This window comes from Schistocerca gregaria, chromosome 10 (genome assembly GCF_023897955.1).
Source record: "Schistocerca gregaria isolate iqSchGreg1 chromosome 10, iqSchGreg1.2, whole genome shotgun sequence".
In the NCBI taxonomy this organism is placed as follows: Eukaryota; Metazoa; Arthropoda; class Insecta; order Orthoptera; family Acrididae; genus Schistocerca; species Schistocerca gregaria.
Genome location: NC_064929.1, coordinates 33,118,246 through 33,134,357, shown reverse-complemented (window position 1 = coordinate 33,134,357; position 16,112 = coordinate 33,118,246).

Here is a 16,112-nt window from a genome sequence, read left to right as displayed (position 1 = left end):
ATGCACATCTAAAGGCATTCAGTAATCTGTGGACTATCAGGGTGTTGATGAAACACAGAAAATGCATCGGAATTGAATACAACAGTCACCATGCGCACTTTTCTCCATGGGAGTAATGTCTCAAACTGTCTACGTTTTTGATCGTCCCCTGGAAGACCAGTAGTAGTTTCCGATGCACATCTGGAGACATTCTGTAATCTGTGGCCTATCAGAGTGTTGATGAAACAAAGAAATTGCATCGGTATTGAATACAAAAATCACCATGCGCACTTTCCTCCATGGGAGTAATGTCTCAAACAGTCTACGCTTTGATCGTTCCCTGGAAGACCTGAAGTAATTTCAGATGCACATCTGGAGGCATTCTGTAATCTGTGGACTATCAGAGTGTTGATGAAACACAGAAATTGCATCGGGATTCAATACAACAGTCACCATGCGCACATTCCTCCATAGGAGTAATGTCTCAAACAGTCTGCGCTTTGATCGTTCCTAGGAAGACCAGTAGTAGTTTCCGATGCACATCTGGAAGCATTATGTAATCTGTGGAGTTTTAGAGTGTTGATGAAACACAGAAATTGCATCGGGATTGAATACAACAGCCACCATGCGCAATTTCCTCCATGGGAGTAATGTCTCAAAGAGTTTACGCTTTGATCGTTCCCTGGAAGACCTGTAGTAGTTTCCGATGCACATCTGGAATCATTCTGTAATCTGTGGACTATCAGAGTGTTGATGAAACACAGAATTTGCATCGGGATTGAGTACAACAGTCACCATGCGCACTTTCCTCCATGGGAGTAATGTCTCAAACTGTCTACGCTTTGATCGGTTCCTGGAAGTCCAGTTGTAGTTTCCGATGAACACCTGGAGGCATTCTGTGATCTGTGGACTATTAGACTGTTGATGAAACACAGAAATTGCATCGGAATAGAATACAACAGTCACCATGCGCACTTTCCTCCATGGGAGTAATGTCTCAAACAGTTTACGCTTTGATCGTTCCCTGGAAGACCAGTAGTAGTATCCGATGCACATCTGGAGGCATTCTGTAATCTGTGGACTATCAGAGTGTTGATGAAACACAGAAATTGCATCGGGATTCAATACAACTGTCATCTTGCGCACTTTCCTCCATGGCAACTGCTAGTAGTGCTAAAAATAAATAAATTATTATTATTATTGTAATAATGAATGTTGGTCTATTATATAATTTTTCTAAAGATATTGTTATTTCTTGATAATTGATTGAATTATCTATATTTATAGTTTCGGTGTTTTTGAAAAAGTCTATAAATATAGATATATCTAGAATAATTAATATTGATATGATAAATACCCACATTATTAATGTAATCATTATAGTAATTGATTTAGGCTGAAATATTTCGTTTGATGCAATTCTTGTAATGTAAATAAATAATACTAGTATACCACCAAGAAATGTTAAAAATAAAATATATGATAATCAATATCTTTCTATTATTGTTCCTGTTATTAATCCAACTAGGAAGGTTTGAAGGATAATAAAAAGCATTATTGATATTGGGTGTCTTAATTTAATAAAATTAATATTTATTACATTTGATAATGATATAATTATTATTTTGATCATTTCAGGGGTTAGTTTATTTAAAATATCGGTTTTGGGGACCGATGATGGAAGCTTTTTCACCTCTGAAGTTTTAAAAGTGGGGGCTGGACTTATTTCCGGTTTACAAGACCGGCGTTTTTTTTAAACTATTAAAACTAATGTTTATATTCTCTATTTTTACTTCTTTATTGATTTATTTTGCTGGTGTTTATGTTTTTTCTTCTAAACGTAAACATTTATTAATGGTTCTTTTGAGATTGGAATATATTGTTCTTTCTTTATTTATGTTAGTTATTGTTTTTCTTATTGAGTTTGATTATGATTATTTTTTTCCTGTTATTTTTTTAGTTTTTTCTGTTTGTGAGGGTGCTTTAGGTCTTTCTATTTTAGTTTCAATAATTCGTTCTCATGGTAATGATTTTTTTAATTCTTTTGGTTTATCTTTATGTTAAAGTATTTATTTATAACTATTTTTTTGATCCCTCTTTGTTTATTAAATAATTGTTGATGGTTGGTTCATTCTTTAATGTTTCTGTCGAGTTTTGTTTTTATAATTTGTGTTTATTCATATGCTGATTTGAATATAATTAGATATTATTTTGGTATTGATTATTTTTCTTTTAGTTTAATTTTACTTAGTTTTTGGATTTGTTCTTTAATAATCACTGCTAGAGGTTCAGTTTATTTAAGTTCATATCATTCTAATTTTTTTGTTTTTATGGTTTTAATTTTAATAATTATGCTTTATTGTTCATTTGCTAGATTAAGTCTTCTTTCTTTTTATATTTTTTTTGAGGCTAGATTAGTTCCTACTTTACTTTTAATTTTGGGTTGGGGTTATCAACCAGAGCGTTTGCAGGCTGGTGTTTATTTAATTTTTTATACTTTGGTTGCTAGATTACCTTTATTATTAGTTTTATTTAAGGTTTATGATTTTTCTAATACTTTATATTTTCCTTTATTGGTTGATTTTGGTTCTTATTATTTTATGTTTTATGTATTTATAATTTTGGCTTTTTTAGTTAAAATACCTATGTTTTTGGTTCATTTATGACTTCCTAAGGCTCATGTAGAGGCCCCTATTTCAGGTAGAATAATTCTTGCTGGTGTTTTATTAAAGTTAGGTGGTTATGGTATTTTTCGTGTTATAAAGGTTATTTCTTATTTGGGTTTAAAGTTTAATTATTTTTGATTATCTTTAGGTTTATCTGGAGGTGTAATTGTAAGATTTATTTGTTTTCGTCAGGTTGATTTAAAGTCTTTAATTGCATATTCTTCTGTTGCTCATATAAGAATGGTTATTGGTGGATTGATGACTATGAATTGATGAGGTTGTGTAGGTTCTCTCTCTCTAATGGTTGGTCATGGTTTATGTTCTTCTGGTTTATTTTGTTTATCTAATATTATTTATGAACGTTTAGGTAGACGAAGATTATTAATTAACAAGGGTATAATTAATTTGATGCCAAGAATGGCTTTATGATGATTTCTTTTAAGATCATCAAATATGGCTGCTCCTCCTTCTTTAAATTTGGTAGGTGAAATTAGATTATTAAATAGAATTATATCTTGATCTTCTTTTAGATTCTTTGCTTTGATTTTTTTATCTTTTTTTAGAGCTGTTTATACTTTGTATATATATTCTTATTCTCAGCATGGGAATTATTATTCTGGTGTTTATACTTGTTCTCTTGGTTATTTTCGTGAATATCATCTTTTACTTTTACATTGATTGCCTTTAAATATTCTCTGTTTAAAGGGTGAATATTTCTTTGTTTAGTTTGCTTAAGTATTTTAATTAAAAATATTGTTTTGTGGAATCAATGATATGAAGTTTTTCATCTTAGGCCGTGAATTTATTTTCTATTTGTTCTTTGAGTTTTTTTTCTTTGTTTATTTCGAGAACTATAATTTTTATTTTAGGTATTTATTATTTAATAATTGATTATAGAGTTTTTGTTGAGTGAGAGCTTTTCAATTTAAATGGTTCTATAGTTGTTATAACTTTAATTTTGGATTGAATATCTCTTATTTTTATATCTTTTGTTATATATATTTCTTCTTTGGTTATTTATTATAGAGAGGATTATATATCTGGTGAAAAGAATATAAATCGTTTTATTATTATTGTTTTAATATTTATTCTTTCTATAGGTTTTTTAATTATTAGTCCTAATTTAATTAGAATTTTATTAGGTTGAGATGGTTTAGGTTTAGTTTCTTATTGTTTAGTTATTTATTATCAAAATGTAAAATCTTATAGTGCTGGTATATTAACTGCACTTTCTAATCGTATTGGTGATGTTGCTATTTTAATTTCTATTGCATGAATGTTAAATTTTGGTGGTTGAAATTATATTTATTATTATGATTTTATTTCTAATTCTTTTGAAATAAAGCTAATTACTATATTAATTGTTTTAGCAGCTATAACTAAGAGAGCTCAGATTCCTTTCTCTTCATGACTTCCTGCTGCTATAGCAGCTCCTACTCCTGTTTCTGCTTTAGTTCATTCTTCTACTCTTGTTACTGCTGGTGTTTATTTATTAATTCGTTTTAGACCAATATTGGATACTTATAATTGTGGTTGATTTTTACTTTTAATTGGTTGTATAACTATATTTATGGCTGGATTGGGCGCTAATTTTGAGTTTGATTTAAAGAAGATTATTGCTCTTTCTACTTTAAGACAACTTGGTTTAATAATGAGAATTTTGGCTATAGGTTATCCAAAGCTTGCATTTTTTCATTTATTGGCTCATGCTTTATTTAAGGCATTATTATTTATATGTGCAGGTTCAATAATTCATAATTTGAAGGATTCTCAGGATATTCGTTTTATAGGATCAATTGTTAATTTTATACCTTTAACTTCAGTTTGTTTTAATGTTTCTAGTTTATCTTTGTGTGGAATACCTTTTTTGGCGGGATTTTATTCAAAGGATTTAATTCTTGAGATGGTTTGTTTAAGATGAATTAATTGTTTAATTTTTTTTCTTTATTTTTTTTCTACTGGTTTAACTGCTTCTTATTCTTTTCGTTTGTTTTATTATTCAATATCTGGTGATAATAATTTTTATTCTAGATTTTCTTTTGATGATAAGGGTTATTATATTTCATTTGGAATAATTGGTCTATTGTTTGTTGCTGTTTTTGGTGGTAGTCTTTTATCTTGATTAATTTTTCCTATTCCTCATGTGATTGCTTTACCTTATTATTTGAAGTTTTTAACTATTACAGTTGTTATTTTAGGTGCTTATTTAGGTTATCTTATTTCTAATTTTGATTTTTCTCATAATTTATTTTCTTTAAGTATACTTTCTTTTGTTAGATTTGCTGGTTCTATATGATTTATACCTTTTCTTTCAACTAAGTTTATTAGATATATTCCTTTAAAAATAGGTTATTATTCATCTAAGTCATTTGATTATGGTTGAGGTGAATTACTTGGTGGTCAAGGTTTATATAGATTATTTATTTATTTAATTGGTTATATTCAAGGTTGATATGATTCTAATTTCAAGATTTATCTTTTAACTTTTATTTTTTGAATATTTATTTTGGTAATATTGTTTTTCGTTTACTTAAATAGCTTATAATTAGAGCGTGACACTGAAGATGTTAAGGAAGTATTTTTACTTTTAGGTATTTATAAATATAGATATATTATTTTTACAGTGAAAATGTAATGTTTTATTTAAACTATATAAATTTTAGAAATGTTAACGGAGTTTAACCGCTAATATAAAAAGTTAGCAGCTTTCATATTGGCTTTACATTTCCTTAATTGGAACTATTATAGTTCAATTATATTATTAACAGTAATACGCCTCTTTTTGGCTTCAATTAATAAGAATAAGGGTAGTACATACCAATCTTCCAGGTCGAAACTGACTGCAATATTTCGCTTCTTATTCTATTTAAGGTTGATTGATATTATCAATACTTTTTGAATGCAACCCAAATGTTATGTTTAACTACAACCCTTTATTCTGCTCATTGTAATGCTCCTTGGTTTCATTCATGGTATAGTCCACCTAATAGAACTAGGATAAAAAATATTGTTGATACTGTTCAGATTATAATGTCTGAGGTTTTAAAAATAATTACAATTGGTAGAATTAGTGCAATTTCTACATCAAAAATTAAAAAGATTACTGCGATTAGGAAGAATCGTAGTGAGAATGGTATTCGTGCTGATCTTTTTGGATCAAACCCACATTCAAATGGTGATCTTTTTTCTCGATCATTAATTAATTTTTTTGATAGTGTTGTTGCCAGGATTATAACAATTATTGGAATAATAAATCTAATGAAAACTCTTGTTGATAGAATTAGAATTGTTTTTCTTGATTTATATCAAGCTTTCTGATTGGAAGTCAAATGTACTATTTATACTAGAAAAACAATTATCTACCTCATCAATAAATAGAGATATATAAGAATAATCATACTACGTCTACGAAGTGTCAGTATCATGCTGCTGCTTCAAATCCAAAGTGATGTCTTGGTGAAAATTGATTTATTGAGTGTCGAAGTAGACATGTTGATAAAAAGATTGTTCCAATAATTACGTGTAAACCATGGAATCCTGTTGCAACAAAGAATGTTGATCCATAAACTGCATCTGCAATGGTAAAAGGTGCTTCTCAATATTCATATGCTTGAAGTATTGTAAAGTATAGTCCTAATAACACTGTGAAGAATAATCCTTGTAGAGCTTGAGTATGATTAGATTCCATTAAACTATGATGTGCTCATGTTACTGTTACTCCTGATGCTAAAAGAATAGCTGTATTAAGTAATGGAATTTGTATAGGGTTAAAGGGTTGAATTCCTATTGGAGGTCATAGTATTCCTAGTTCAATTGTTGGTGCTAATCTTCTTCTAAAGAATGCTCAAAAAAAAGAAACGAAAAATAACACCTCTGATGCGATAAATAAAATTATTCCCCATCGTAATCCAATTGATACAAATCCTGTATGTAATCCTTGATATGTTCCTTCTCGTACTACATCTCGTCATCATTGAATTATGGTTAGTAGGGTAATTCCAAATCCGATTATGAATAAGTTAATATTAAATAGGTGAAATCATTTTGCTAGTCCTGATACTAGTACTATTGCTCCAATTGCTCCTGTTAATGGTCAAGGTCTATAGTCTACTAAGTGGAATGGGTGGTTTGAGTGAGTTGTTAACATAGGTTTAATATACTTCTCTAGAATATAGAGTTCTTAGAATTGAGAAAACATAGGCTTGAATTATTGCTACTGCTGATTCTAGAATTAATAGAAGTATTTGTCCAATAATTAGTAATGAGATTAAGTTTATTGCTATAGATGGTCCTGTGTTTCCTAATAAGGTTAATAATAAGTGTCCTGCAATTATATTTGCTGCCAACCGTACTGCTAATGTACCTGGTCGAATAACATTACTAATTGTTTCAATTAGTACTATAAATGATATCAATGCAGGCGGTGTACCTTGTGGTACAAGGTGTGTAAATATATGATTAGTATGGTTAATTCATCCAAATAATATAAATCTTAGCCATATAGGTAGGGCAATTGCAAATGTTAATGCTAAATGTCTTGTTCTAGTAAAAATATAAGGGAATAATCCTATGCAATTGTTAAATAATATTATAATAAAAATTGAGATGAAAATGAATGTTGTTCCATTAAATGATTTTGGTCCAAGAAGTGTTTTAAATTCATTATGTAAGGTTAAATTTAGTTTATTTCAGATAATGTTAATTCGTGATGGTGTAAGTCAAAATAGTGATGGGATTAATAATAGTCCTAGAAATGTTCTAGTTCAATTTAATGATAAATTAAAGATGTTAGTTGATGGATCAAATGTTGAGAATAGATTTGTTATCATTTTCAATTTAAGTTTTTTATTTCAATTGTTCCTTTTTCTGCTCTTTTAATAAGGTTAGGTTTAAATGAGAAGAAATTTATTTGATTAAACAAGATTAATGTAGCTGAAAATATAATGAATAGTGAGAATCATATAAGAGGGGATATTTGAGGGATTTGGATATAATTTCCCCATCAGAAGTAGTCGTTAATTTACTATTATTTGGTTTAAGAGACCATTACTTACTTTCAGTCATCTGATGAATTTCAAGGTGTACTAATTTTTTTAGTTACTTTAGATTGACACTCTAATGTTATTTATTTTAACTAACTCCTTAAATTATCTTAGATAATCACTTAATAAATAAATTTACTGAAGTTCTTTCAATTACAATTGGTATAAATCTGTGGTTTGCTCCACAGATTTCTGAGCATTGTCCAAAGAATAATCCAGGTCGATTTATTGTGAATGTTCCTTGATTTAACCGACCTGGCGTTGCATCAATTTTAACTCCTAATGCAGGAACTGCTCATGAGTGTAGAACATCTGATGCTCTTGTTAATACTCGTACTTCTGTATTTATTGGTAGGATTGTTCGGTTATCTACATCTAGTAGTCGAAATCCATCATTTTCTAGGTCTTGTTCTGGTGTTATATAAGTGTCAAATTCTACGTCTATGAAGTCTGAATATTCATATCTTCAGTATCATTGTCGTCCAATGGTTTTAATTGTAATTATTGCATCTACTGAATCATCAAGTAAATATAATAGTCGTAATGATGGAAGGGCAATAAAAATTAATGTAATTGCTGGTAAAGCTGTTCAGATTGTTTCAATTAAATGTCCATGAAGTATATTACGGTTAGTATAGGCAATAAATAATATATAACTTAGGGCATAACCTACAATTACTGTAATTAATAATAATACGACCATAGTATGATCATGAAAGAATGATAATTGCTCCATTAATGGTGAAGCTCCATCTTGAAGAGATAAATTTGATCATGTTGCCATTAATAAATATTTTCTAATAAAAGGTCAAACCTTTATTTGTAGAGCTTAAATCTACTGCACTAATCTGCCATATTAGAATCTAGAGATTAATGGTAATTCTGAGTAACTATGTTCTGCAGGAGGGTTATTTTGTAGTCATTCTGTTGATCTTCTTATGTTAGCTCTAAATATGATTGCTCGGTTTGTAATCATTCTTTCTCATATAATTACAATGAATATAATGATTCCTACAATAGAAATTGTAGACCCAATTCTTGATACTACGTTTCATGATGTATATGCGTCTGGGTAGTCTGAGTATCGTCGAGGTATTCCTGCTAATCCTAGGAAGTGTTGAGGAAAGAATGTTAAATTTACTCCAATGAATATAATTGTAAATTGGATTTTTAATCATGTATTATTTATAGTTAATCCTGTAAATAGTGGGTATCATTGAATAACACCTCCCATAATTGCAAATACTGCTCCTATAGATAATACATAATGAAAGTGGGCTACTACATAATATGTATCATGTAATACAATATCAAGTGATGAATTTGCTAATACTAATCCTGTTAATCCACCAATTGTAAATAGGAAAATAAATCCTAGAGCTCATAATAATGGTGGGTTGAACTTGAATTTAGTTCCATATAATGTAGCTAATCATCTAAATACCTTAATTCCTGTAGGTACAGCAATAATTATTGTTGCTGATGTAAAATATGCTCGTGTGTCAACATCCATTCCTACTGTAAATATATGATGTGCTCATACAATAAATCCTATTAGTCCAATTGATAGTATAGCATAAATTATACCTAATGTTCCAAATGATTCAATTTTTCCTCTTTCTTGACATACAATATGTGAAATAATTCCGAACCCCGGTAGAATTAAAATATAAACTTCTGGGTGTCCAAAGAATCAAAATAGATGTTGATATAGAATTGGGTCACCCCCTCCTGCAGGGTCAAAGAATGATGTATTTAAATTTCGATCTGTTAATAATATAGTAATAGCTCCTGCTAAAACTGGAAGTGAAAGAAGGAGAAGTAATGCTGTAATAGCTACAGATCATACAAATAAAGGTGTTTGATCTAAAGTTATACTTTCTGATCGCATATTAATTGCTGTTGTAATGAAATTCACTGCACCAAGAATGGATGATACACCTGCTAAGTGTAGTGAAAAAATAGCTAGATCTACAGATGCACCCCCGTGTGCAATAGCTCCTGCTAGAGGAGGGTAAACTGTTCATCCTGTACCAGCACCATTATCTACTATAGAAGATGTAAGAAGAAGGGTTAGTGAAGGTGGTAGTAATCAAAAACTTATATTATTTATTCGTGGAAATGCTATATCTGGTGCACCAATTATTAGTGGAACAAGTCAATTACCAAATCCACCAATTATAATAGGTATTACTATAAAGAAAATTATTACGAATGCGTGAGCTGTAATAATAACATTATAAATCTGGTCATCCCCAATTAGAGATCCGGGTTGGCCAAGTTCAGCACGAATAAGTATTCTTATTGATGTTCCTACTATTCCTGCTCATGCTCCAAATATAAAGTATAAAGTACCAATGTCCTTATGGTTTGTTGAGAATAATCATTTTTGCGGTAAGATGGCTGAATTTTAGGTGGTAGACTGTAAATCTACTTATGAGATGTTTTCTCTCTTATCATATTTAGGTCTTATATTCAATTATGATTCTAGACTGCAATTCTAGAGGTGTAAAATTTTACTAAGGCCTAAAAGATTATTCTTTTAATTATAACTTTGAAGGTTATTAGTTTGATTAACTTAAGTCCTTAGTATAATGAAATTAAGGTTGATGTTGAGATCAATCCTATTGTTGAAATTATTACTGTTATAGGAAGAATGATTCTTGATTTTTGGGACTTTATCTTTATAGATCACGAATTTTCTGTGTATGATATAATTAGAGCTGAGAATCTAATACGTATATAGTAGTAGAGTGTAATTGTAGTTAATACAACTATAATAGTTATAATAGTTGTTATATTGTTTTCTATTAATGATTGTATTACAATTCATTTTGGTAAGAATCCAAGGAATGGTGGTAGTCCACCTAAAGATAATAAAGATAAGAATATTATGAATTTAATTTCGGTTTTTATATTTCTGGCTGAATAAATTTGATTTATGAAAAATAAATTTATTTGCTTAAATAATAAAACTATAATTAATCTTAATAGTGAGTAAATAATGAAGTATAGTTCTCAGATGTTTTCTCTGACTGTTAATGATCTAATTATTCAACCTAGATGTCTGATTGATGAATATGCTAAAAGTTGTCGTAAGGATGTTTGATTTAAACCTCCTATTGCCCCAATAATAATTCTTAAGATAATAATTGTTCAAATAAAAGTTCTTAATTGAATACAATAAGATAAGGCCATTATAGGGGCGATTTTTTGTCATGTTATTAATGTTAAACAATTATTTCATCTTGATGCTCCTATAACTTCTGGAAATCAGAAATGGAAAGGTGCAGCTCCAATCTTTAATAATAGTCTAGATCTAATTATTATTGATGGGATAAATTCTGTTTCCCATCCCATGGGATATTTTATTTGAATCAGCAAAATTGAAAATAGTAATATTGTCGATGCTATTGCTTGGACAATAAAATATTTAATTGATGATTCGTTTATTATTATATTTTTATTTCTTGTTAGGAGCGGAATAAATGAAAGTAAGTTGATCTCAAGTCCTATTCAAACCCCAAATCAGGAATTTGATGAAATGGACAGGATCGTTCCTATCATTAATGTTGATAGGAAGAGAAGTTTTGTAGAGTTGTTGGTCATTAAAAAGGAGAGGATTGATACCTCTATAAATGGGGTATGAACCCATTAGCTTGTTTAGCTTACCTTTTTACATTAAGGTGTATGATGCACGTTAGTTTTTGATACTAAAGGAGGTAGTTTAATTCTATCTTATGTAATTTTAATGAAGGTAATTTTATTTACTTTATTTACCCTATCAAGGTAACCCTTTAATCAGGCACTTCATTATTTAATATATAAATCGAAAGTTTTTTTTTGAAATTCTTTTATGTATTATTTTGTTTAATTAGGATTAATTTATCCTGCTCATTTTATTTTTTTTTATATATATATATAATAAATAATTTATATTAATATATTACATTTAATTGAAATTAAATTATTATAAGTTCATCTTACCATTATCAATTGATTATTTTAATGCAATTATTTACCGAGGATTATAGCTACTTATGTTTTTAGCTTAAAATAGGTTATTATAATATAATATATATAATAATATGTAACTTAATATTTAATATTATTATAATTGGATATAATAAATAAAATTATTTATTTTAATATAAAATATTATATTTAATATAAATAATTATATTAATTATAATAATATAATTATATAAATTATCTATAATTAGATTATTTAACTAATATATATGAAAGTTAACTTAATATAAGAAAAAGAATTCATATTAATAACATATTATATTAAATTACATAATTGTATAAAATATATTTATTATATTATTTAATCTTTCTTTATTTATTAGTGAAAAGAAAGATTAAATAAGAAAGAATATAATACATTTATTGCTATACATGTTCCATATTAATCTTTAATTATATATAATAGAGAAGTTGTTGTGGTCATACATAGGGGCGTTTCTTTTTTTTTTTTGTTAATGTTTGTGGTTTTTTTCTTTTTTTTTCTTTAAATATTTGAATCTTTTATTTTTTCCTGGTTTAATAAATTTAAAATTTTCTTATTTTTTATTTTTAAAAGTTTTATTCTTGCTTGTTTATTCACTTTTTCTTTGTATTATATGTAAGTTTTGTTAGACTAAATGTTCTTTTTGCAGTAATTTGATTTAATTATCAAGTGATTTTGGATTTAGCAATTGATTTAGTATCGGCATAATTCGTGCCAGCAGCCGCGGTTATACGATTGATACAAGTGAATATTATTGGTTAAAACAGTTGTTTATATTATTAGGGTTGAAATATAAATTTGTAAGGTGAAATGTTAAAATTTATTTGTGGCCCTTTTTATGAATCTGTGAAATTTAAATAATAAACTAGGATTAGATACCCTATTATTTTAAATGTTAATTATATTTACCAGGGTACTATTAGTTAAGGTCTTTAAACCCAAAGAATTTGGCGGTATCTCATTCCATTCAGAGGAACCTACCCCATGATTGATAATACACGATTTACTCTACTTAATTTATTTGTTTGTATATCTCCGTTATCAGAGAATCTTTTTAGAGTTATAATTCTCAAGATTTATAATTATAAAATATTTCAGGTCAAGGTGCAGCTTATAGTTAAGAGGAGGTGGGTTACAATAGATTTTTGTTTATAACGGATTTGATAGTGAAATACTGTTAATGAAGGTGGATTTGATAGTAATTTAATTTATTTAATTTAACTGATATTGGCTCTGAGATGTGTACACATCGCCCGTCGCTCTCATTATTGATTATTCTATTTTATTTTTAAGTAGCTTCAATTTAGATGAGATAAGTCGTAACATAGTAGATGTACTGGAAAGTGTATCTAGGAAGAGTTTCAAGATATAACTTATTAGTAAAGTGTTTCATTTACACTGAAAATTTTTCTGTGCAAATCAGGATATCTTGATTATTTATTTTATTATATTTATTTTTTGTTTATTTAATTATTTAATATAAATAATTTTATTGTATTTTTGTCTTAGTATATTTTATAGAATTGATTTTTTAAATTATAGTTTATTGGTAATGTAAGTGTTTTATGAAATATTATTTTAAATTTTTTTAAGTAGATTTTATTTATTGTACCTTTTGTATCAGGGTTTATCAAAATTTTAGTATTTATTTTACTTGTCTCGATTTGGGTTGATTTATAAATAATTTATAGTTAATGTATCATAATTATTATTAAATTATTTATAGAAATGAGATGTTAATCGTTTCCCAAGATATCTAGTTTCTTAAGAAAAAATTTAATTTTTTAAAGTTATTTGTTTTTATTTAATTTTTTAAGTAAAAATATTAACTTATTTATTCTTTAAGGGATAAGCTTTGAAGTTAATAACCTATAATTTATTTTATAGAAATATAATAGTAAGCTTTAAACCAGCTATCTTTAAGATTACGTTTTAGTTCATTATTTTTTATTTTGATTTTATAAATATTTTAGGTTTTTTATTAAGATTATTAATTTAATTTTAAAATTTTTGTAATAATGATAGAATTAGTATATTTATTTGTATGAAATTTTTACCTTGTGAACTTATTATAAGGAACTAGGCAAAATTGATTTCCGCCTGTTTATCAAAAACATGTCCTCTTGTTTATATTTTGAGGTCTGGCCTGCTCACTGAGCGTATTTTTAAAGAGCCGCGGTATTTTGACCGTGCAAAGGTAGCATAATCATTAGTCTCTTAATTAGTGGCTGGAATGAATGGCTTGACGAGAAATCAACTGTCTCTTAATAAATTTTTGAATTTAACTTTTGAGTCAAAAGGCTTAAATTCTTCTTTAGGACGAGAAGACCCTATAGAGCTTGACATTTTACTTTTATATAGTTTTTTGTTTGTCTTTCTATATTTAATGATGATGTTTTGTTGGGGTGACATGAAGAATAAATAAACTCTTCATTATTATATCATTTATTTATGTTTGTTATTTTGATCCATAATTTATGATCATAAGATTAAGTTACCTTAGGGATAACAGCGTAATTGTTTTTGAGAGCTCATATCGACAAAGCAGATTGCGACCTCGATGTTGGATTAAGAAAAATTTTGGGTGCAGGAGCCCAATGATTAGGTCTGTTCGACCTTTAAATTCTTACATGATCTGAGTTCAGACCGGCGTGAGCCAGGTCGGTTTCTATCCTAAGATTGATAATCCATATTAGTACGAAAGGACCATATGGTTAAAATATTTTTTGTTATATTGATTAATATTAATTTATTTACTATTTTGACAGATTAATGTGTTGAATTTAGAATTCATTTATGTAGATTTTTTCTACAAATAGTATTGATACTTTATGATTTATTTATATTTATTTTGAATTTTCTTTTATTGGTTATTTGTGTTTTAATTAGTGTTGCCTTTTTAACTTTATTAGAGCGTAAGGTTTTGGGTTATATTCAGATTCGAAAGGGTCCAAATAAGGTAGGTTTTGTTGGAATTCCTCAGCCATTTAGAGATGCTATTAAGTTAATTTGTAAGGAGCAGCCAATTCCTATTATATCTAATTACCTACTTTATTATTTTTCCCCTGTTTTTAATTTAATGATTTCTTTAGCCGTTTGAGTAATTTTTCCTTATTTAACTTATATGTGTTCTTTTTCTTATGGATTTTTATTTTTTTTATGTTGTACTAGATTAGGTGTTTATACTGTTATAATTGCTGGTTGATCTTCTAATTCAAATTATTCATTATTAGGTTCTCTTCGTTCTGTTGCTCAAACAATTTCTTATGAAGTTAGTTTAGCTTTAATTTTATTGTCTTTAATTATTTTAATTGGTAGTTTTAATATATTTGATTTTATAAACTATCAGCTTTATTGTTGATTTATTATTATTTCTTTTCCTTTAGCTTTAGCTTGTTTTGCTTCTTGCTTAGCTGAAACTAATCGTACTCCTTTTGATTTTGCTGAAGGGGAATCTGAGTTAGTTTCAGGATTTAATATTGAGTATGGTGCAGGTGGTTTTACTTTAATTTTTTTAGCTGAATATACTAGAATTGTCTTCATAAGAATGTTGTTGGCTTTAATTTTTTTAGGCGGTGATTTTTATTCTTTTATATTTTTTATTAAGCTTGCTATTATATCTTTTGGTTTTATTTGGGTTCGTGGAACATTACCACGGTTTCGTTATGATAAATTAATGTACTTAGCTTGAAAAAGTTTTTTACCTTTATCTTTGAATTTTTTTATTTTCTTTGTTGGTTTAAAGATTTTATTTATCTCATTTGTTTAGTGAAATTTTTTGAGAAAAGTTAATAGAAGAGTTAAACTTCTAATTTTATGTTTTCAAAACATATGCTTTTCCTAAGCTAATTAACTTTATTCCTTAATTAATTTATCTCATGCGTTTGCGACATGGACATTAATTAAGAAATATGTAAAGTAAATAATTGTTAAGATTTGACCTGTTATAATATAAGGTTCTTCAACAGGTCGTTTACCAATTCACGTTAGTAAGCATACAACAACTACTATAATTCAGAATAAAATTTGATTAATAGGGTAAAATTGGATGCCTCGGAATGGTGTTTTATTATAAAATGGTAAAATTATTAAGATTCTAATTGATAAAAATAATGCAATAACACCTCCTAACTTATTAGGGATAGATCGTAAAATTGCATATGCAAATAGGAAATATCACTCTGGTTGAATGTGAACTGGTGTTACTAATGGGTTGGCAGGTACAAAGTTATCTGGATCTCCTAATAGGTAAGGATTAATTAAACATAGTATAATTAATAATGATGTTATTATTACAAATGTAATAGAATCCTTAAAGGTAAAGTATGGATGGAATGGAATTTTTTCAATATCTCCATTTAGTCCAAGAGGATTATTAGATCCTGTTTGGTGAAGAAAAAATAAATGAAT